Here is a 25,096-nt window from a genome sequence, read left to right as displayed (position 1 = left end):
GTTTCGATTTGACGGCTCAGTTTTCCTGTTGCCGATCTTGGTCCAGTGCTGGTTGATTTATCCAAAGCTTCTAACAAATGCCGAAACGGAAGTTCGTTGAAGTGTAGAAGGCAAACCAATGCAATGGTCTTTTTAACAGCATTTCTAATCATCGTATAATTCCACCGTGTGGGCCAGTGTTTGTTGGCTCACCGTCAGTGCATATTCCAATTAATGCATCCCGTGATATATTTTTATCGTTGAAAAAACCATTTAATTTGGTTGTTTTGTATTCAGCGGTTTCATGTTCCAGTCTTACGTAACTAATCAATTCAGAATTGGGTTCTCTCAAAATAGAAAGATGAGGTTCTTTTACCATCCTAGTATGATACTTCTCATCAATTTTGTCTATCGTTAAAGTATCATCTTTTCTGCCATCGAATGAAAACGCTAACAAATTGTTTGTGAAGCACTTCTTGTCTGCATTTCTCTTTTTCTCTGCGAACTTTCGATTTATCCATGATGAGAGGTTTCCCATGCTTAACTTTAATTTTAAAATCTTGCAAAAGAGCGGTTCCCAATGCTGATGCTACTGTGTCACATACCAAGGCAAAGTTAAAACAATCGTATTTCTCTGTGTATTGTGAACTTGTGCTTCTATCCATATCTTCTTGAACCGGTGGCGGTGCGTATGTTGAACCATCGGGATCTTGGTATGTTGCATTGATGACATAGACGTTGCTCCTTGCTCTTCAGTTTCCATAATAAATGCATCCATTGTTAGTCTTCTCTGATTATGTTGATCGTGCATGAACTCTTTGAGGCGTTCGGGAACCCAGCCGCATGCACATGGAGCTGCCTTCAAATCGCATTTACATGTTCCAATGTAAAAAATTTTCTCCAGAGATTTTACATACTCTGTAAATTGTTGGGTGTTGTTTCTTCTCTTGATTTGCTCTTGATACTTGTCAAGCAGTTTATTAAATTTATTAAATACACTTTTTTTCAGCATTATTTCCATACCAAGTTTTTTTCCAAATTCCTATCAACTTATCTTGTACTCGAATAGTGAATGATTTATGGGAAAAATTTTTTTGTTCTGTTTTAGCACGTTCGCTTAAGTAAAAATAATATCTCAAGATATCCAGATGGGTTGGTAAATTAAGATCAGTTAAATCAGTAGACACACCAAAAACAGTAACATCATGCTTGGGTATATGACTCATTGGGTTTTCGATAGTTGTTAATGTAGTTGCTTCATCTTGCGGTGAAGAGGATGCTGGATTCATTGTAAACTTTTTGATTTGGAATGGTAACTTCACTTATTATTTTTTTTGAAATATTTTTTTATCTGAAATTAGCACTTCACACTTTGAGTTCTTCACAACGACTTAATGCATTCACAAAAACTGTTGCGTTATATATGGTCTACGAGACAAGGTAATAAGAATGAAATGGTAATTTCAATTCTACCTGCTGTGTCTTGTTGTGGCTTAAAAAAAAAAACACAAGCAATTTTACGATATGCAATTGTGTCACAGTGACACCTTCATTTTTTAAAACGGTTATTAAAAAACCCACACAACTATGTTTGCGACATGCGAATGCATCCCAGTGATGCCTTGTTTTTAAAAGGTTTGTAAAAACGCTAATTTCTAATAATTTTTTTAATTTCTTTTCTATTACTAAGTTAAATTCATTTTTTTATTTACATATGTTCTGACTAAATAAATTTCCATCGACACTGACATCGGTGGATCGGGCCTCCAAAGTTAGTGGGGTCGGTCATACATTTGGTCTCGATTGGAGCACTCTAAATGGGTCAAAGTGGGATTTTTCAAAATTTGCCCCTACCCAAAAGTTCGACCCAAATTGGGGGGCATCAGAATTCGTTTTAGAGGTATGCTTCCTTCGACAAAGTTTCTTATTTTGATCCCTAGATTATGATTTTCACAGAGCAATGGGCGATTTTTTTGCTTCCCCACAAATCGACCCGGCCTAATATATATATACAAAACTTTTCGCGAAAGTTCAATTTATTATTAATTCGATAATCGCATCGAATAAAAAAAATTCAAAAAGCTGGAAATAAAGTGGTTATTGAAATATACGTGTTATATATAAAAAAAAAAAAAACAGTATAGGTTTCGCAAAACTACTTTTGTATTTAGATGCAATGGGAATGCTGACATCCCATTATTAGAAGTACTGGCATACAGGCAAAAAAAATTTTTTTACATAAAAAAAATTCACTCATACTTGTCCCTAGTGCTCCCAACCGCAGCGCAAAAGGGGGTCTTAGGGACCTGCCTCTGGGACTGGTTGGGGCCACTAGGTCAGTTCCAGACACACACATTTCGGTTCCAGCACACCCAGCCGCAACGCAGGGGCGGTCTCCAGGGGATCACCCCTGAGCCTGGATGGGGGGGGTGGCGTTGGGGCGTCCCGTCCCCTCGACTGGACACCCCTCCTGTCTCCGCCGCAATGGGTGGAGTGGCTTCAATGGCTGCTCCCCAGACTGGTGGGACAGGAAAGGGTGCCGCTTTGAATCCCAGCTCAACCCGTTACAATCCAGGTTGTATTCTGTGCTACCACCTGAGACGTGGGATGAGCTGGGGTCCTTACAAGACACACAAACACGCCATTCATCCTAACACCACAAATTCGGCAAAAGTAAAAAAAAAAATATTAAATTTAAACACTAAAAAATTTAAACCCAGTTAGCGGACATATATATACCAAAGCCGACTAACGGACAACATCCGGGAAAATCTAAAACCCCAAATCTACAAAAAAATTAAGTACGTGCAGCACTGCCTCACCGGGTGAATACAAAATCCGGAGGACTTGACGTGCAGTCACGTGGAACCCTCCGCTACTGCCCCCGATGACCACTCCGGACAACCTGATCCGTCCAACCATCCCACCGCAACGCAGGTGGCTGCTCCTGCGGCTGCTCACCTCGGACTGGTGGGATGGTCAACTTCACAAGTCGACCCGGAATGACCCTCGCGCCCAGCGCTTCAGGTGCCGCGTTCAGGGACGCATCCACAATGGACCAGCAGGGAAGGTAGTTCCTATCATGCCTATTCAAAATCAAATGTAAAAAGCGCAGAGATGACTCAAAACGCTATAATTCAAACTAAAACAACATCCAAATTCAAATTCAGAATCCAAAAATTCAAAGAAAAATCTAAGGCAAAAAAAATTTTTACAAAATTAACCGAACCGGAAATGACCGGTTACCAAACGCTGAAAATCAAAAGAAAAAAAGCTGAAAATTAAAGAAAAAGAAGAAAGGGCCCAATATACACGGGTGGCGCTGCGGGTGTTGTTGCGACGCCCGGTGCTTTATCCCACCCTCAAAATCCATGGCCACCGACGCACCTGTATTTCGGTGGCCCCTTACCTGAATAACCTATGTGCCTTCTAAATGAGAAGAACCATCAGCATTCCCATCTTTCAAATATTTATTGACAATTCATTAAAAAAAAAGGAATCGTAGATTACGAATTACCTTGTACACTATATGTATTAACCTCTATATAAATTACAAATGTATATGAAACAAATTTTACTCTTTTTTTGTTACCTTCGTTTGATGTTCATTTTCGATACATAAAAAAAATTTATTAACTCCCCGATAAAAGGAGCTTTAAATGATAAAAAAAAAAAATACAAATTTCTGCATAACCTTTGGAGGTAAGTGTGTTTATAAACCTTAGATATATGTAACTAAGTGGTATGTTAGCTAAATTCTTATCGTACTTTATTTTATTTTTGGTATATTTTGTTTAATTTTTATCGTATTTAATTTCATTTTATTTTATTTTCATTATTATTGTAATTTATAATATTTGTTATTTCATCAAATTTTATTTCATGACAGTTTATTTTATTTTTGTTTTATTTTATTTTATTGCTTCCTTTTCTTTTTGTTGGATTTATTTATTTTAATGTAATTTTATTTTATTTCAATTTATCCCATTTTAGGTAATTTTATTTTATTTAAATTTTTCTTTATTTAATTTTAAGGTTACTTAGTGTTTAGGCCACAGGCCTAAATATATCTCCCCTCCCTCGTAACATAATTTCCTTAGTTATTTTCCTCCGTTTACTGCCACCTACATATGCTTGTACTAATACACACAGGCATGTATGAGTGGTTGTACGTTTGTGTCTTAGATTTTTACCGCTGTGAGCCCGCGGTACAGCAACTTTGTTGCCGGGAAACCCAACGAAGGAGCTGTATCGTGGGTTCATCGGCTCATGTGGAAAAGAGTCTCGTCCTTTTTTAATCCAGCAGCCAGCAAAGGAACACGTAATCGCCCGTTCACGTAAGTTCAACTTTTCAAAATTATTATCATATATACATATATCATTTTCCACAACATTTGTTAAACCTTTTCTTAACACTTGTTGTATTCATATAAATAAAAGCACTTTGTGAATTCTTTTTATTAATACGAAATCCTTTGGGTGTTTTTATTTTCTTCCCCCTCTTTCGCCTTAACTATTATTTAACAAATTCGTGGGTGCGCGCCGTTGCCACCACGCATTTGTTCATGGTCCTTACCGCGCCGGTAAAGAGAACCAGTCACACAATTACAGTCCACTCAACTCTCTAGGCATTAAAGCAAGGAAGTGATAATACACAGGAAAAACCAAAAATTTCAACAGCAAATAATACAACTTTCTTGGTGATACCAGCGATTTATATCCAATATACAACAACTGATAAATTTTGGTGGTACATTTTGGTGGTACATTTTGGAAACATCCAACAACAAAATTTAATTCACATTCGAGTACTCCGGATCAACGAATTAATAAAGGTACGTGGTTGAAAGTATTCCGTGCTAGGTAGGGTTTTCCTTTTCACTTTTAATAAAATTTCACAAAATAAAATTACAAATTACAAAGTGACTTTTTTATATGTAATAGTGCAAGTGATTTGTTTTTTTTCCCGTGAAGTGAGAAGTCTCATCTTGTGCAAAAATTTGAAAAAAGGCGCTTAACGCAGTTATTTAAAGTTTGTGCAACACGCCTTGTGACTATCCGGAACTATCCCCCACCAGCGGTAAGATTTTCCGGACACAGCTCAAGGTAGCACAACACTGCTCTAAAAGGTTAACATAACCTCAAACACCGATTTGCGTCACTTTTCGATTTTCACCTTTGCAGGATTTATCTGAAAAAATTAATTTAATCCACTGCACAAAAATTCGATTTGTTAAGGTTGCTTATTCAGAAACCTGTAAATTTATTTTAGGCGCACATTTAATTAAATAAAATTTTCTCCCACATAAAAATCACTTGCACTTATTTACATGGGCAATACGTTTGCAAGTTAGTTTGGTGCTATAGTACAAAGTGCACTTAGTTACATACACATATATTGTTGTTGTTGTTTGGGTGGCCAAAAGGCTTATTTCCTGTTCAATTTTTTAAAAATTGAATTATTTTTATTTTTCACTTGCGGCAATACACAAATCAGTTTTTGACTGATCTAATTTTTTGTGATACAAAAGATCACAGCCCTTGGTTAAATTACCAAAAAGTCCATAACGAACGTTCATACATTTCTTTATTTTTTCACTAACACCACTTTCTTCACTAGCCATTACTTATTGGCTTACACAAGTCATTGGCACATCTGCATTAGAGCATTCTTTGAATAATTACGTGGGTGCGCGCCGTTGCCACCACGAAAATTGCACATTCTTTAAATTAATTCCTAGCTTTCTCGCAAGCTTCGAGGCCACTTCCTCGAGAGATCTCTCTCAAGCACAGTCCTTCGTTTCAGTTCATTTTCACTCAATACTCTCTGCAAAGGCAATTAATCAATTAATATTTCAATAAATTTTCATATAATGGATACCTATACACGCCAAGCAGATGCAGTGACGGAGTATGAAAATGACTTCAACGACATGTCACCTTCACAACACAGTAAACACTCCCTAATATACCAAAGGGATGAGTTAAAAACTCTGTGGGAAGCTACGAAGGTGACATACGAAAAGCTCTTAGGTTCATCAGAGCTTGATTCAAAGGACTTATCGGCTATCAAGAAGAAGCATAAAATGTGCTATTTCAGCTTCCTAAAGTGTCAGGCGGCAATAGCTGAGCTTTTGGAAAATTTTGAAAAGAAAGATAAGAAAGTAGATGTCTCAGATAACATGGAATATCATGTGCGCCTGCCAGCATGTGATACGGATATTTTCAAAGGTGACTATATTTCATGGCCGTCTTTTAGGGACATGTTCACTGCCATATATATTAATAATAGTAAACTCCATGCAGTGCAAAAACTATACTATTTAAGGCAAAAAACTCAAGGGGAGGCCAAAGAGATAGTGGAACGGTGTTCCCTAACAACAGACGGTTTCGATACAGCGTGGAAAAATTTATGTGACCGATACGAAAACAAACGTATCTTGGTCAATGCCCAATTAAAAATTCTTTTTAGTTTAAAAGCAGTTGAGAGCGAATGCGGTAGCTCCATTAAAAAACTGCAACGTGAAATAAACAATTGTATCTCAGCGCTTCAATGTCACAAGATTGACATATCAAACTGGGATGCAATTCTAACGTATTTGTGCTCCACAAAACTGCCAGAAAACACACTGGCTCTATGGGAACAAACCATAGAAAATAAAACAGAAATTTCAAAATGGGCAGATATGGATAAATTCTTATCCAGCAGATTCCAAACGTTGGAAACTGTCGTAGATATAAGAGGGGATACGGTTTCAAAACCCTCTAAGCCACATGCTTCTCGTTCCTCGGCAGATACATGGTCGAAACGATTAGGGTCCTACCAGGCAAGTGCAACAGTAGCCAAACCTACGTGTAAGATGTGCAAAAGTTCTGCACATCGAATTTCAAAGTGTGAAAAGTTCTTACGTTTAACACCCAATAAACGGTTTGAACAAATTAAGAGCAGCCGTGGGTGCATAAACTGCCTTTCTGCTGGCCATTCGGTGACAAAGTGCACCAGTCAAATGAACTGTGCCACATGTCATTTAAGACATCATACGCTGCTTCATATTTCGAATCAGCCAAAACCGACAAATACTCCTGACACTATAGGAGCATCTACCTAACGGGAAGCTCAAACACGACGCAATGCTGAAAGAGAAAACGCTCCGATTAATAATGTGAACTCATGTTTCGCAAACACAAATAAAGGGGTATTACTAGGGACAGCTCAGGTCAATATTCGTTTTAATGGTGTTGACTATTCGGCGGGAGCCCTAATAGACTCGGGATCTGAATGTTCATTCATTACCGAGAAACTAAAGCGCAGAATTAATCTGCCATCCAAACGCCTGCATGCCCAAGTTTCGGGCATCAGTAACACAATGTCTGCACAAGTAAAAGAAGCGTGCAACATACAATTGCGGTCACCAACAGACCCATTAATCGAGATCAATACGATCATGCTGGTTTTACCACAATTAACAGGGAATCTTCCAACTTGCCAAATAAACGCAATGACTAGGCAAGCATTCCCTGACTTAGTACTGGCTGACAAAAGATTCTTTGTCAATGAGCCAGTCGACTTAATTCTGGGCGGAGACATATACCCCCAAATTATGCTAGGCGGTATCAGGAAGGACGTGCTAAACACATTAATAGCACAGGAAACGGTGTTCGGCTGGATTTTGACAGGCCGGACAGATGCGGTTGATACAAATAAGACCCTAGTTTCATATTTCAATGAGGTCACTTTAGATAAACAATTGGCGGCCTTTTGGGAGATAGAGGAAAAGAAGAGGAGCATCAATAAAGATGATACTTACTGCGAGGAGCTATACAAATCCACAACAGTTCGGAACAACGATGGCAAATACGTAGTCTCCTTGCCCTTTAGGAAAGAATTTAGCCTAGGCCCCTCATTAAAAAGTGCGTGCTCTCAATTCTATCGCAACGAGACACGACTTGCGAAAAACCCAGTCCTTCAAACGGAATACAATAGAGTTGTATCCGAATATGAAACCTTAGGGCACATGAAACAAATAGGCAATATTTCGCCAGACTCAAATGACTGTTACTTCCTACCTCACCATGCTGTTATAAAGGAGGGAAGTACAACGACAAAAGTCAGAGTCGTATTTAATGCATCTTGTCCTACCACTAATGGCAAAAGTCTAAATGATGCCTTATATCCAGGTCCGATTCTTCAATCCGACCTGACAGTTCTTATACTACGTTGGCGGCTGTTCAAATACGTATTTAACAGCGACATAGAGAAAATGTATCGCCAAATATGGGTCAATGAAGACCAAACAAAATATCAGCGAATCATATTTCGCAAATGCCCCAAAAACCCAATTAACATTTATGAATTGAAAACGGTAACCTTTGGGGTTAATTGTGCTCCGTATCTTGCGATTCGAACGCTGCACCAACTAGCTGATGACGTGGAGGCATCGCATCCAATGGCAGCAGATATACTGCGAAATTGCATGTACGTTGATGACGTACTCGCCGGTGGACACAGCATCGAAATTGCAATCAAGGCAAGGGACGAAATATCATTGGCATTGCAATCGGCAGGTTTCCCATTGCGAAAATGGACGTCCAACTGCAAGAAAATCCTACAGGGTATACCGAAGCAACACCTATTAAGCGAGGACTTTCTTGAGTTTGAAGACACCAGCATGGTAAAAGCACTCGGTATCAGGTGGAACGCCCATTTCGACTACCTTTACTTCACAGCGAAACCCTTTGACAATAACCACGCCGTAACAAAAAGGTCAATACTTTCTGCGATCGCAAAACTTTTCGACCCTCTTGGCTGGCTGGCACCAGTCGTAATTGTAGCCAAAATAATAATGCAAAATATTTGGTTGGAAGGGACAGGCTGGGATGAAGATGTGTCTGAAACTACTCTACATCGGTGGCAATCATTCATGACGGACTACGAAAAGATCAACGATATACGCATACCGCGATGGGTTCACTACACATTGAAGGACAATGTCGAAATACATGGATTCAGCGATGCCTCGGAAAAAGCATATGCCGCCACTGTTTTCCTGAGGGTACAAACAAAGGATCAAGTCTTCACCAACCTGTTGATGGCCAAAACGAGAGTAGCCCCGGTCAAACCCATATCATTGCCACGACTGGAACTCTGCGGCGCAGTCCTACTTGCAGAAATTATAGAGTCGGCCATAGAAAATATGAAACTTTCAAACATTAAAGTAACCCTTTGGACAGATTCGACTATAGTACTGGCGTGGATCCGAAAACCACCATGTTCGTGGTCAACGTTCGTGGCACATCGAATAACTAAAATCATCGATAAAGTAGGAGGCAAGGTATGGCGGCACGTAGACTCCGCGTCAAATCCTGCAGATTTGGCGAACAGAGGCCTCTACGCTTCGGATCTAATCGACAATTCTTTGTGGTGGCAGGGACCTTCTTGGTTACAAGAAGACAACGAAAATTGGCCAACACAAGAAGAAGATTACAATACAAATATGGAGGAAAAGAGTGTGAAAGTTCATACAACTTCGGTCAAAAATAACTTTGATATTCTAGATAGGTTTTCCGATTTACCAAGGGCCTTGCGGGTTATATCCTATATTCTTCGGTTTTTCCAGAATACGCACCCAACAACTAAAGCCTCCTTTAAAAGGGATTCTCATTCGATAGCTCCTGACGAAATAGAAAAAACAACACGAAGATTGATAACCATATGCCAGAGGCAACATTATCAAGAAGAGTACGCAAATTTGAAGTCAGGAAAACTTATAAATGGGAAGAGTGAGATTTTACCCCTGAACCCATATATAGATGAAGAAGGCATCATTCGAACTGGGGGGCGGACAGGGGCATCGAAAGACATGTCCCATAATGAAAGTCATCCCATTATTCTTCCTTACACTTGCAGGTTATCCAGACTTATAGTCCAATCCTCTCATGAGACCACCCTGCATGGAGGGAACCAGCTGATGCTACGTCATATCCGCACTCAGTACTGGATCCCACGTGTTAAAATAATGATAAGGTCGGTTATCCACAACTGCAAAGTCTGCACTATTTACAGGAAGCGGACACAAACGCAACTTATGGGGATCCTTCCGAAGGAGCGCACCACCTTTTCTAGGGCCTTCACCAACACCGGGGTAGATTTCGCGGGACCATTCGATATAAAATCCTACAGAGGGAGGGGATGTCGAATTTCGAAAGGATACGTCTGCCTGTTTGTCTGCTTTTCGACGAAAGCCATCCATCTAGAAGCGACAAACGACCTTAGTACCGGGTCCTTCCTAGCTGCCTTCGCCAGATTCGTATCCAGACGAGGCTGTCCAAAAAACGTTTACTCCGACAATGGTACTAACTTTGTCGGAGCTTCTCGATCTTTACGATCCGAGTTTAAAGCATTTCTGCGTGAAGCAAGGGACGGAACGTTGACTAAATATAGCCATCACATTATAGAATGGCATTTTATACCGCCAAGCGCTCCTCACATGGGAGGTTTGTGGGAAGCGGGGGTAAAAAGTTTTAAGACCCACTTTAAAAAGCTCGCGTCCGATCATAAATATACTCTCGAAGAGTTTACAACCCTCCTATGTCGAATTGAGGCCTGCCTCAACTCGAGACCTCTAAGTCCCTCATCCAACGACCCTTCCGACCTGGAGCCGCTTACTCCAGGCCATCTCCTCGTAGGTGGGCATCTTTTAGCTCCACCTGAACTCGACTGTAGTGAAAACCCTGCCTCCATTGTAAACCGATGGCAAAAGATGAAAGCCCTTCATCAGACCTTTTGCAAAAGATGGAAATCGGAATATCTCACCGAGATCCAGAAACGGTAGAAATGGAAACATCCACAATCCAACTTAAAACCCGGGGACCTAGTCGTCATCAAGGAGGATAATCTACAACCGAACGAGTGGAAAATGGGGAGAGTCGTCAACACACACCCAGGCTCCGATAGCCGTGTACGTGTTGTTGACGTTCATACAATGAAGGGACAAATTACCCGACCAATCGCGAAACTGGTACTACTTCCGCCCAACTACAACGAAAATGAACTTTAATAGTCCATATTCCTTATTCCCAAATAACCCAGCTCTCGTTCACCCAGAACGAGGCCAACACACCGATATCCCAGCTCCCGTTCCCCCGAACGAGGCCAACAGAACCCTAATTCAGATTCTTTATCTGCCACATAATACGCAATTAAATTAGCCATCACATCCCCCACATATCATATGAACTAAACATCCAAATTTATCAGTACATATTTTTAAATTAAAAACTAATGGTCGTCGGGAGGAAAATGTACCCTATGTGTTCTATTGCCAAACTACTAATCAATGAATTACTTTCTAGCAAGATGAATATAATTTTCTGTAAAATAAATGAAATTCATGAAAGGATCTACATAATTTTTAGCTTTTCGTCAATTCAAGTTCATTATAAAGTTGTTATACAGGTTGTAAAGATGTAAAGGTGTAAAACAAATGTTTAAGAAACACAAATCTATACGTTGAGCATGTAATAGTTTTTATATATGAACTAAAAAGTCTTAATAACACATAAAAACAATATTCTCAACTCCTATCAAAGTCTACAGACGAAAAAGGAAATCCTACTACTTACTACTTTGATAAAACAGGACTTGAGTTGATTTCTTGTGACTATAGGATTTTCTGTGCAGAAAAGAAATCCAATCAAATGTCATCATTTAATCATCAATTTGATACCAAAAGGCACCCTATGTGAAAAAAAACGAAAAAAAAACGCTGCGTACACATCGACAAAATACAAACGTTTTGCCTGTAACATAGCGCACATTGGGTGCCGTATCACGTACAATACCCAAAAAAAAAAAAAAAACCAACAGGTACATCATGCAATTCGACGCGCTCTCGATAGCCATGACTCTGTAGAGGTTAAAGCGGCCATATATGCAAGTGGACAGTTTGCCGCTTGATCACGCTCATTCACCATTAGCATATGCGCCAAAATATCAGATATGATTGAATCTTTACAAATACTAGTGCCAATGAAATTAAAACTCATGCCTGTGTTGAAGCACATGCATCACGATTCAAATCCAGCTACTCTATCTATGTCTTAATTTAATTTGACTAGACGATATTCTCGGAAAATAGGGATACGTGTTTTGAATTGAAAATCGTAAATAAGTATTTGCAAAAAGGAAGGAACGAAACTAGGCAAGTGATTAACACTTAACTCGAGCTACATATGCCTGGCGAATGCGCCAGCTTCTGCAACACAAAAGGAAGACTCCAGTATATGAAGGCAGCTGGTGGCAAAGTCCCTGCGCAGCAGCTTAGTCGTTAGCTTGACGTTTGGAGATTGGCACACAAGAAGTAAATAGTCCGAGGTGTTAAGATTTTGTAATGGCCACCTTTGTTGTTCTTAACGCCGCCAGCGCATACTAATACATACTAAAAACACACCATATATAGATAGCTCAGATGTCATCTACTAACAATGAATCGTTGGTATCAGTTGAAAAAGTCGACTTAATCCGTACGTTATCTGAAGATGAAGCTGTAGCAGCAGGAGCCGCTGCGGTTGCAGCAACGAATATTGAGGATTTTGGCACATCAGTAGGTTCAATGAAAGTCAACAAGCTCGTAACACAAGTAGAGATAAACACAATCGGACTGAACAAAACAAAAAAGAAAAAGAGACGACGATGAAGACGACGAGCACACCAATGATACCAACGATGAGCAAAATAATGCCGGGGAGTAGTTGGTTGAGGGTGGGGCAAGCGCCAAAAGACATAGCACACATGCTCGTGGCAAAACAGTTGCTCGCTATACCGATTCCGATGGTAACGATGAAGCTGATAATGAAGCTGCGCGCAGCCATGGCGTCGCAAATATTGAGAGTGACCCTTTTAATTGGCTCAATGGGCACTCACAATATAATCAAGCAAGCTATTGCAATCAGCAACAAAACCAGCAACATCTTCTGTTATTAGAAGGAAACACAATGACGCACAACAGTAGCAACAATTACATTACCCCCTCACCACCCAATACACCATCACTGGCACTAGCGCTGAGTAATGGACTTGACGGTAACAAAACTGGTCAGCATCAATGTACAATGAGTAGTGACGGCAGTCAAAGTGGTACGGGGAATGTCAGTAGCACTAGTAGAAGCGCGAGTAGCGTTAGCGTTAGTGGGTATAATCTTAGCGCACGCGGTACACCAAAATATGGCAGTCAAAGAAACATCAAGCAAATTTAAATCGACATACGTTGTCATCATCATTGACGCCACCACCCGTAGCGAATACAGTGGCATCGCGTAATTTGAAACAAACGAAACGAAATCAGCTGGTGGCGTCACATATCCCAAATATCCAGCAGAAAGTTTTGTTGTAACTATATTGGATTCACCTAGCTCTCGGCACGTACACTCACTGGTGTACCAGATCAAGTTAATTTGTTGCTTGACGTTTTGCCAGACAAACGTAAAGTTTTGCGTGCACAAGTTTTGAGATCCCCCACCCAATTAGCAGATCCGCAATGCGTACATGCTTGGCAAACAAAAAAAAGAAAAAAAAGCGATGCACGAACGCAAAGATACGCGTGAACAGTATTTATATCTAAATATTTCACTTAAATCATGCGATCGTCCTTTGACTTGTCATGTTCTGCTACATGAACAACAGGAATCAGTGCAGGATTTATGTCTTACATGCGTTTGTTTGGATGACTATGCAACTGCAAGTCAAGCTATGCCAACTATAGCAGCGCTTATGGCCTACGCTGAGGGTGACAAAGAGACTACGGCTGTCATAATGGAAATCGTAAATTTCCACATGGAAGGTTCAATATTTGCATGGTTGGTGATAACGAAAGTGAGCGCGATCTACAAAATTTATGTTGCGGCGTTAAAATTGCTAGTGTCATTCCTCAATTTGTTGATAACTGAGGATATAGAATATCCACCGGGTAATGTCGAAATGATGTGCGATGCTTTGAGTGCACTTGGTTCACATTTTCAATGGCGTAAATTTGCAATCGCCCTTACAGAAGCACTAACAGACATTGCAGTAAAGGATGTCGACTCTGCAACCGTCAACATCAGCACAAACAGCTCTGAGTGGTACTTTTAGAGTTGGGTGTGTAACAGAAACGCGAATTGAGGAGGCAGGAGCTGAATAGCCAATTCACAAATGGGTAATCCAGTACTAATGTGCCTACTCTTTATACTACACAAATTGAATGCTATTATGGATGTTGGTCCTAAACCAGATCAACCACTACCGTTGCTGCAGCTACTACACTCAACCCACAAATAAAACGTATATAACACCAAAAACACGTTGTTGGGTTATCGGTATTGATGGTTGGCGTTCGCTTCAACAAATTCCACAATTAAAATGGTGTCTCATAGCAAAGGGTACACCCATCTATAATGAAACTGAACTTGCCTCTGAATTATCAGATACACTTACAAGATGTACGAGTTTCTCTTTCCGTGTCGCACACAAAACGGCGCTGCCGTGCTTCCTCCTGGCTCAAAATTCTTACGCAAGCTATCTGAATTTGCTTACTTACCACTTATTATACAAGTTTGTCTAACGCACGATCCTAGGTCGTTGGAGCGCGTTGCTATGTCACTATGCCAAATTATGGAAGACAATCCGGAAATGCCGAAAGTTTATTTTACAGGCGTGTTTTGTTTATGCTCACGCACACGGGCAGCAATATACTGCCTGAAATTGACATATATCAAACAGGGATTTCGCCGTGATGAGACATCTCAATCCGGTATTATGCATCGCCGGATTTTAAGTCAATTATTACCAGAGGCAATGCTATGCTTCTGTAAATCATAGACTACAATGGAGATGCAACCGCAATGCCAAGGAATGGAAATATTCCTTATAAGAATGGGTTTGTGCCAATTCTTTGCAATATTTGCCATTCTTTCACGAAATTATAGCGTATACATTGCAAGCCAGTGAAATTGTAAACGGTTTATTTAGTTGCAATAGAATATTGGTGCTCTTATCTCCGGTGGCACGCAATTTAAGACGCAGTACAATAGCCATTTTTATATGGCAACATCAATGATTGCGCAAATCCGACAATAGGTACCATATAGCGATTTCTGAAAAATAATAAGAAAAATTAATTGATAAAAACCAGATTACGCATTTTAGACGTTTTCTCACCACCGCGTGTTTTATCTCAATGATTTTTTTTCATTCAGGAAATGGAAGAGCGACATCTGCTAGTCAAAATCTCTACACTCCATTTCTGACTGTCAATGCACTGTGTTACCGACATTATGCCTTACGCGTTGCTACACACAACACATGTCGCGTATTACATATCTCGATCATCATTCATTTGGTCGAGATTTAAAATACTTAATTCCACGAATCTCAACATTATCGACAATACACGTAAAAAATAATGTTGAATGGTGGAAGTGATACTCTGTAATACCTTTTCAGCCAGGTTTCTAACCGTTCCGTGTGGTGGCAGGCCACTTGTTGTGAAAACAAAGTTCACCACAATTCAAAAATAACTTGTTAGGACTACTTCGGCGACATCTACCGACATAAAATAAATTATAAAATGTACTAAAGGCGCTAAAGCAACAGCCACATCGCTTGGATGCGTGCTAAATCCAGTCTTTCTTCCTTTCTTTGCGCGCATAAGTATTGATTTATGGCCTTTAATTTTTTATTTCAATTAAATTTTATTTCAATAAAATGTTTTTTTTTTGGATAATATATGAGAGATAATATTTTTTTGGCTTACGCCACCCAAACAACATTCCGCCAACCTCAATTTGGGCATGATCAATGATATCAACATAACAGCGCCAAGCGCTTCGACGTCGCCTGCCAGCTCTGCGGTAGAAACCATAGTATGAGGCTCTGCGCTGAGTACAGAAGCAAGTCGCCCGAAGAAAGGTTACGGGCTGTCCTACTACATAAATACTGCCCCAATTGTTTGTCGCCGTTTCATCGCGTTAACAACTGCAAAAGTAAATATCGATGCAAAAGGTGTAACGAGAAGCACCATACTACGCTTCACCTCGAGGACCAACGTCCTGCACGCGCAGAAACCATTGTCGTCGGCGACGACAGCCAATCGGACGACGAGTTGTCGATCCACTTATCGGGACCAACTAAGTCTTGGGCCCAACAAGTCGAGGAGGCAGAGTTGGAAGAAGAAATGGCTAGAGCCGAACAAAACCCCTCAACCAGCAATCTTGGGATGCGTAGTTTTCGGCCGCTGCTACAGCATGAACGGAAGGCGGAAAAGTTCAAGAAAGAACGACAAGAACAAGACAATTGGCGGCAGCAGGACACCGAACTCCATACCACATCATCGAAGGGAAACGCTGCCCATGGTCGGCCCAGAGCAGCTAAACGCGTAACGAGGCAAAATCGAAACAAAACCGCGCCATATCAAAGTCACGCGAGCAAAGTCGGCAGTAGACGAGCGCTATTACAAGCCGTACCAGCCGGCTTCCGAACGGGACGCCTATCCCAGACAACGACCCCATTACCCATCATGCGACCATTTGTGCCCATCGCACCGACTGCCGTCGTACGGATCGAATCGCGGGGCCACTTGCATTTGGTTCGAGCTATAATCGATCCCTGCGCCACAAGTACAATTGTCGATGCAGAGCTGGTGCGCGACCTACAGTTAGAGCGTCAAGGATCAGGGCAATGCACAATAATCCTGCGCGGGAAATTCGGGTCATCCACACACTTGACCACTCAAGCCAGCATTGTTGCAAGCCACTATCGGTTGAGTCCGCCATCAAATGTAGATCCAAAGATTGCCGCTCCATTCCAATTCATGCGGCTGGCCGACCCACAGTTCTACCGCTCATCGCCAATTCGGCTTACACTCGGCGCAGATATATACGCCGAAATGATGGTGAGCGGAACGCCAGCAACAACAGTTGGCGGTCTCCTGACCCAACCGACCGTACTCGGGTTGGTAGTCTCAGGAGCCTGCCAAAAATAGGAGTTTTTTTCCTAATAATAAGTAATTACAGCACGGAATTTAAAACCACGTACGTATATCTAATAACTTCTTTTCTCTTTCCACAGGAGAGCGAAACGTGAGGTCAACCATCTGGCGTGCAGTGCTTGCAGTCCGCATCTGCACTGCCTTCTTTCGTTACAGCGCCTTACTGGACGTGCGATCACGTGGCATCCCTTTTTTTAATTTTTTCTTTGTTGCTTACGGCAAGGGGGCCGGTATGTTTAGACCACAGGCCTAAATATATCTCCCCTCCCTCGTAACATAATTTCCTTAGTTATTTTCCTCCGTTTACTGCCACCTACATATGCTTGTACTAATACACACAGGCATGTGTGAGTGGTTGTACGTTTGTGTCTTAGATTTTTACCGCTGTGAGCCCGCGGTACAGCAACTTTGTTGCCGGGAAACCCAACGAAGGAGCTGTATCGTGGGTTCATCGGCTCATATGGAAAAGAGTCTCGTCCTTTTTTAATCCAGCAGCCAGCAAAGGAACACGTAATCGCCCGTTCACGTAAGTTCAACTTTTCAAAATTATTATCATATATACATATATCATTTTCCACAACATTTGTTAAACCTTTTCTTAACACTTGTTGTATTCATATAAATAAAAGCACTTTGTGAATTCTTTTTATTAATACGAAATCCTTTGGGTGTTTTTATTTTCTTCCCCCTCTTTCGCCTTAACTATTATTTAACAAATTCGTGGGTGCGCGCCGTTGCCACCACGCATTTGTTCACTTAGTTTAATACTACTTTCACACGTATTTTTCCTATTTATAAACTTTCCTTTTCTATTTTATTTAATTGAGCCCGTACTTAAACTAACGTTTTACTTCGGTAGGCTATGTAAATTTGGTTTTCTTTTAAGAACAAAAAAAAAAAAATATATATATAAGGATAGAGGAAGAGCATGTCTAAATTAGTTATCTCAAATATATATTATTTTTACTTGCGAAGTCGAAAATTAATGAAAACTCTAGTATACTTATTTAGGTATGAATGTACTAATTCCCAGTAATGCAAACGAAAAAGCTGGGCGCTCTTTAAACAACATATCTAGCTTTACATTTCAACCCAGTCTATACCACATACAAAATTGCATGTCTAGTATTTTGAAGCTACGTATATATATATAGTAAATGTATTTGATATCAAATCTTTGCTTATGTTCATCTTGGATTATTTTCTTTTAAATTTAATAATCCGAAATTTAAAATTGACCTGATTGATTGATTAATCATGAACAGATAGTGCAAAGCTCAATACTTATTAGTCATCACAACAATAGTTCACACCTTTCAAAGGTACGTTCCTCACCATCTAAATATATTTAAAACGTATACGCCCTTACACAGATGTACATATGTAGCATGTAAAGAATAAATTTTATGCAAAAAGATTTAAATGAAGTTCACATGATTTACTGTAATTCTTCTTCCGATTCGTGCGTATACATACATCTATGTATATTTTAAATATGTAGTATGATTTCAAAACCAAACATTGGTTTATTAAATTAAATGAAAAAAAAATTATAATTATATATGGACCAATTCGTGATATTTGTGTTTGCTGGGTTGAGCACATATGGTCAAAAAATTAAAACACAATTGTGTTGTTTTCCCGAAGCGTTTCGACGTTATTTTTTCTCACGTCATCTTCTGGGGATTTCTTTAATGCTAAATATGTAAAAATAATATACATATTAACATTTGATACATTTTTCTACCAATAAACATGAAACTAACACTTCACACAATTTTTTTTCTTTTACTTACATTAATTATAAATTGCACTTCTTTTAAAAAAACATAAAGAGTTGGCATTTGCATTTTTTTGTTTACTTCGATTTGCATCTCTGAATAACAGCTGAGTAGACGTTGTTGATGTTGTCAAAGTCTTCTTTAAAATTTAGTGTGTTGTGTATTTGTTGTTGTCTTATTATGCTTTCTAGAGACATTCTCGTTTTGTTTCTTTTTTCAATATCTAATATTTCCATATTTGAGAAGTCCGCTATTCTTTTTTAAGTGATGAGCTAAACCGGTGTTCGTTTTTTGTTTGCTGGGTCTTTTTGGTGTTCATTAATACGTATACCCAGTTGTCGTTTGGTTGTTCCAATATAACATTTTCCACATTTATCAACATCGCGCCCATTGCATGTTGTTTTATACACCACATCATTTTGTTGATATTTTGGAATTGGATCTTTGATTTTAGTAAAAATATAATTAAGTGTGTTGTTCGGCTTGTGCGCCTAGTTAATATTTTTGTTGTTTATTATTTTATGTAGTATTTGATTGTCAGAAAACCCGGTATGTATGTTACACCGATGTACTTTTTATTAGTGTTGTCCGGCGGTAAATTGTCGCTGTTTTGACTAATTTTGTTTATTGTGTTCTTAATTAGTCTATCAATAAAGGTGCTTGGATAGCTATTTTTGAATAATATATTCTTTATTTTCTTCATGTTTTCTTCAATGTACTCTTCAATACTGAGTAGCGCTACTTTTCTTATCATACTTGTTGCCGTGTTAAGTTTTTGCTTCCAAGGGTGGTTTGAATGATAGTTAATTAATCGGCCCGATGCGATGGATTTAGTGTGCCAATTCATTAATAACTGTTTGTTTTTATACTCAGTTGAGCAGAGCTCACAGAGTATATTAACTTTGATTGGATAACGGTTGGTTGTACAGGTATAAAGGAATCGAGATAGATATAGACTTCCATATATAAGAATCATCAGGATCGAAAAAAAATTTGATTGAGCCATGGCCGTCCGTCCGACTGTCCGTTAACACGATAACTTAGTAAATTTTGAGATATCTTGATGAAATTTGGTATGTAGGTTCCAGAGCACTCATCTCAGATCGCTAATTAAAATGAACAATATCGGACTATAACCACGCCCACTTTTTCGATATCGAAAATTTCGAAAAACTGAAAAAGTGCGATAATTCGTTACCAAAGACGGATAAAGCTATGAAACATGGTAGGTGAGTTGAACTTATGACACAGAATAGAAAATTTGTAAAATTTTGGACAATGGGCGTGGCACCGTCCACTTTTAAAAGAAGGTAATTTAAAATTTTTGCAATCTGTAATTTGGCAGTCGTTGAAGATATCATGATAAAATTTGGCAGCAACGTTACTCCTATTACTATATGTATGCTTAATAAAAATTAGCAAAATCGGAGAACGAACACGCCCACTTTAAAAAAAAATTTTTTAAGTCAAATTTTAACAAAAAATTTAATATCTTTACAGTATATAAGTAAATTATGTCAACATTCAACTCCATTAATGATATGGTGCAACAAAATGCAAAAATAAAAGAAAATTTCAAAATGGGCGTGGCTCCGCACTTTTTCATTTAATTTGTCTAGGATACTTTTAATGCATAAGTCGAACAAAAATTTACCAATCCTTGTGAAATTTGGTAGGGGCTTAGATTCTGGGACAGTAACTTATTTCTGTGAAAAAGGGCGAAATCGGCTAAAGCCACACCCAGTTTTTATACACAGTCGACCGTCTGCCCTTCCGCTCGGCCGTTAACACGATAACTTGACCAAAAATCGATATATCTTTACTAAACTCAGTTCACGTACTTATCTTAACTCACTTTCTATTGGTATAAAAAATGGCCGAAATCCGACTATGACCACGCCCACTTTTCCGATATCGAAAATTACCAAAAAAGAAAAAATGCCATAATTCTATACCAATTACGAAAAACATGGTATTCGGATTGGTATATTGACGCAAAATATAACTTTAGAAAAAAACTTTGTAAAATGGGTGTGACACCTACCATATTAAGTAGAATGAAATGAAAAAGTTCTGCAGGGCGAAATAAAAAACCCGTGGTATTATATATATAAATAAATTAGCGCTATCCAACAGATGATGTTCTGGGTCACCCGTGTCCACATTTTGGTCGATATCTGGAAAACGCCTTCACATATACAACTACCACCACTCCCTTTTAAAAGCCTCATTAATACCTTTAATTTGATACCCATATCGTACAAACCCAATCTAGAGTCACCCCTGGTCCACCTTTATGGCGATATATCGAAAAGGCGTCCACCTATAGAACTAAGCCCCACTCCCTTTTAAGATGCTCGTTAACCCCTTTCATTTGATACCCATATCGTACAAACAAATTCTAAGGTCACCCCTGGTCCACCTTTATGGCGATATCTCGAAAAGGCGTCCACCTATAGAACTAAGGCCCACTCCGTTTAAAATACTCATTAACACCTTTCGTTTGATAACCATATTGTACAAACGCATTCTAGAGTCACCCCTGGTCCACCTTTATGCGAATATCCCGAAAAGGCGACCACCTATACAACTACCACGACTCCCTTTTAAAACCCTCATTAATGCCTTTAATTTGATACCCATATCGTACAAACATATTCTAAAGTCACCCCTGGTCCACCTTTATGGCGATATCTCGAAAAGGCGACCATCGAAAAGGCGACCACCTATACAACTACCACCACTCCCTTTTAAAACCCTTATTAATACCTTTAATTTGATACCCATATCGTACAAACACATTCTAGAGTCACCCTTGGTCCACCTTTATGGCGATATCTCGAAAATCCGTTAACCTATAGAACTAAGCCCCACGGCCTTTTAAAATACTCATTAACACCTTTAGTTTGATACCCATATTGTACAAACGCATTCTAGAGTCACCCCTTGTCCACCTTTATGCAGATATCTCGAAAAGGCGACCACCTATACAACTACCACCACTCCCTTTTAAAACCCTCATTAATACCTTTAATTTGATACCCATATCGTACAAACACATTCTAGAGTCACACCTGGTCCACCTTTATGGCGATATCTCGAAAATCCGTTAACCTATAGAACTAAGCCCCACGCCCTTTTAAAATACTCATTAACACCTTTAGTTTGATACCCATATTGTACAAACGCATTCTAGAGTCACCCCTGGTCCACCTTTATTCCGATATCTCGAAAAGGCGACTACCTATACAACTACCACCACTCCCTTTTAAAACCCTCATTAATACCTTTAATTTGATACCCATATCGTACAAACACATTCTAAAGTCACCCCTGGTCCACCTTTATGGCGATATCTCGAAAAGGCGTCCATCTATAGAACTAGGATCACTCCCTTTTAAAATACTCATTACCACCTTTCGTTTGATACCCATATTGTACAAACGCATTTTAGAGTCACCCCTGGTCCACCTTTATGCCGATATCTCGAAAAGGCGATCACCTATACAACTACCACCACTCCCTTTTAAAACCCTCATTAATATCTTTAATTTGATACCCATATCGTAAAAACATATTATAGAGTCACCACTGGTCCACCTTAGAGATCACTCCCTTTGATATCCGTATCGTACAAATACATTCTAGAGTCACCCCTGGCCTAACTTAATGGCGATATCTCGAAAAGGCGTCCACCTATAGACCTAAGGCCCACTCCCTCTTAAAATGCTCAGTAACACCTTTCATTTGATACCTATAGCGTACAAACAAATTCTAGACTCAGCCCTGGTCCACCTTTATGGCGATATCCCTGAATGGGGCCCATCCATAGAACTATGGCCTACTCTCTCTTAAAATACTCTTTAATACCTTCCATTTGATACATATTTCATACAACCACATTCCAGGGTTACCCTAGGTTAATTTTCCTACATTGTGATTTTCCCTTATTTTGTCTCCATAGCTCTCAACTGAGTATGTAATGTTCGGTTACACCCGAACTTAGCCTTCCTTACTTGTTATTTCTACATCTAGGAAGGCTATTTATTTTCCTTTTCTTTTTCTATAGTGAATTTTATGCTTGTATGTTGCGTATTTAATATTTTTAAGATGTCTTCCGCTTCCTTGGTTTTTATGGTTGCGAATACATCATCTACATACTTGTTGATGTATTTCATGTATATCTTCTTTTCTTTTAATTCGGCTATGCGGTCGTCAAGTATTTTGTACAATACTATATCCGCTATAGTCGGAGATAATGGATTGCCAATTGGCATCCCGTATGTTTGTTGGTACAACCTCGAGTTGTACATAAAATAATTGTTTTCTCGTAAACAAAACTCTAATATATTTTGGAACTGTTTTTTTGAGATGTTTGTGTATTTTTCCAATTGTGACCTTTGTTTCATTATCGTCTGTATTGCTAGGTGTATTGGAATATTTGTGAATAGTGAAATTACGTCGAACGATATCAGTACTTCATCATCTTCTATATTAATATTCTTTAATCTCTCCTTTAGTTGAAATGCATTTTTTATGTTGAAATCTTCTGATATTATGTTTTTGAGTATAGCACCAATATGCTTGGACAACTTGTAACAAGGTACCTTCGTAGAAGATGAGATTGGTCTTAGTGTCATACTTTATTTATGGATTTTTGGAAGACCGTATAATCTAGGCGCGAAAAAAAGTTAGGTTTCCGTATTGCGGAACGAACTCACCGCTTTTAAATGTAGTAGCTGGTTTTCGTAGTCAGGATTTACAGCAGGCCTACGGTTGGGGCCCTGCTGTTGTTGTTGCTGCTGGTAGTCGTTTTAGTTGGGTTTTACATCAGGCCTATATCAGTCAGCCCCGCTGTTGTTGTTGTGGCTGGTAGTGGTGGTAAGATCGGTGGTTGTTGAGCGTTTAGTTGGCGCATTTAATAGTGGCCGTGCTCGGTTTTGGTGCGCGATGATGATGGTAGTGCGCGGTTTTGGCGCGCAATTGTGATGGTAGGGCGCGGTTTTGGCGCGCGATGATGATGGTAGTGCGCAGATTTGGCGCACGATGATTTCGCTGCTGGTGGTGACTAAATATTGATGGTAGCTACTGGTGGTGTAGCTTATGAGGTAATTGGCTTTTGTCGTTGCACTCGTAGTTGCACGGTCGATGTGGTTGAGCTATTGGTTGTCGTTGCGCTCACGATGTTTTTGGATTCGTTGGTGATGATATCGCGCGGGGAGGGCGCACGATGTTGTTGGTATCGCACGGTCGATTGTTAGGCTTGTGGGGGTGGAGGTTGCGTTGCTGATGTAGCTATTACTGGAATATGTGGGCTGTAGATGTTGCTGTCAATTGAGCCGTTGTTGGACCATATAAATTTGTTGTGACTAACATTGACATTTCACTGGGCACCTGAGCATATGAAGTGGTTGCAACAGGTGGTTATAACATTACTGCGTCCCCATTCATGTACACGTAACCGCCATGGGCAACGTGTACAGAATATTACAGGCCGATATGCGGTTTCACGCTACCGTGTTCGGTTCTGAGAGTTACGACTCTTCCAGGCACACAACAGTTGGGTGCTATTCACGTGCTCGCTTCGCTTCCGACTTATTGACTATCTAAAATTATACTCTTGATCAACAGTTAGCAAAAAAAATGCCCCAGTTCGCCGACACAATGTACGGAATTCACTTATGAATTCACACTTGGGTATATTGTCAAGTAATTTTTCACCATATAGGTTTTTAAGAAAACTTTTTGGTGTATAAAGGTTCAAAAGCAGCTAAGACAGCAATGCGACAACCAACCATCCACCTTTTTGTTAATTTCGAAATCGAGTTTCTAAATTATTTTAGCCATCTTTTCACCGATGTTGGCAAGTAAATCGATTGAGCGTTGTTGATAACGAGACTAACGCATCCCCGAGGGGCCTTAATAAATTTGCCTGGAAACGTACTGAGATTCAAACTACGTCTTAGGCACAACCTGTTCCCAAGCACTATGACAAACACTGAAACACTGAACTGCAAACCCTCCCCCCCACCCACACACACACTCAAGTACATGTATATGCTGTGGAAACTACTCCAGACGTCGCAAAGTACGTAGTCTTTCTTTCCGTCACAGCACTGCAGCAGGAAGCCCCAAACTTTCTTAACTAATCAGTGGCGGCAAATGGTGCTTTGAGTTTTCGTGTTTGTATTTTCTCAATTAGCTTAGTGGCTCCTTTACACAGTTCTTTAATGTATTTACCTTGATTTTGTCGTGGAAGCTGCCGGCAACCGCGCGCAATTTTCTTTTTGGCTTAAATGTATATTTATGCTTCGT

General features: G+C 39.7%; 1 pseudogene; it reads left to right on the top strand.

Moving 5' to 3' along the window:
- Positions 1–12,446: 12,446 nt before the first annotated feature.
- Positions 12,447–14,293, top strand: LOC137234895 (integrator complex subunit 7-like; annotated as a pseudogene).
- The last annotated feature ends 10,803 nt before the right edge of the window (positions 14,294–25,096 follow it).

This window comes from Eurosta solidaginis, chromosome X, assembly GCF_040869045.1.
Source record: "Eurosta solidaginis isolate ZX-2024a chromosome X, ASM4086904v1, whole genome shotgun sequence".
In the NCBI taxonomy this organism is placed as follows: domain Eukaryota; kingdom Metazoa; phylum Arthropoda; class Insecta; order Diptera; family Tephritidae; genus Eurosta; species Eurosta solidaginis.
Note: the sequence above shows the minus strand (reverse complement) of the source record. Positions and strands in the feature narration are given on the sequence as shown.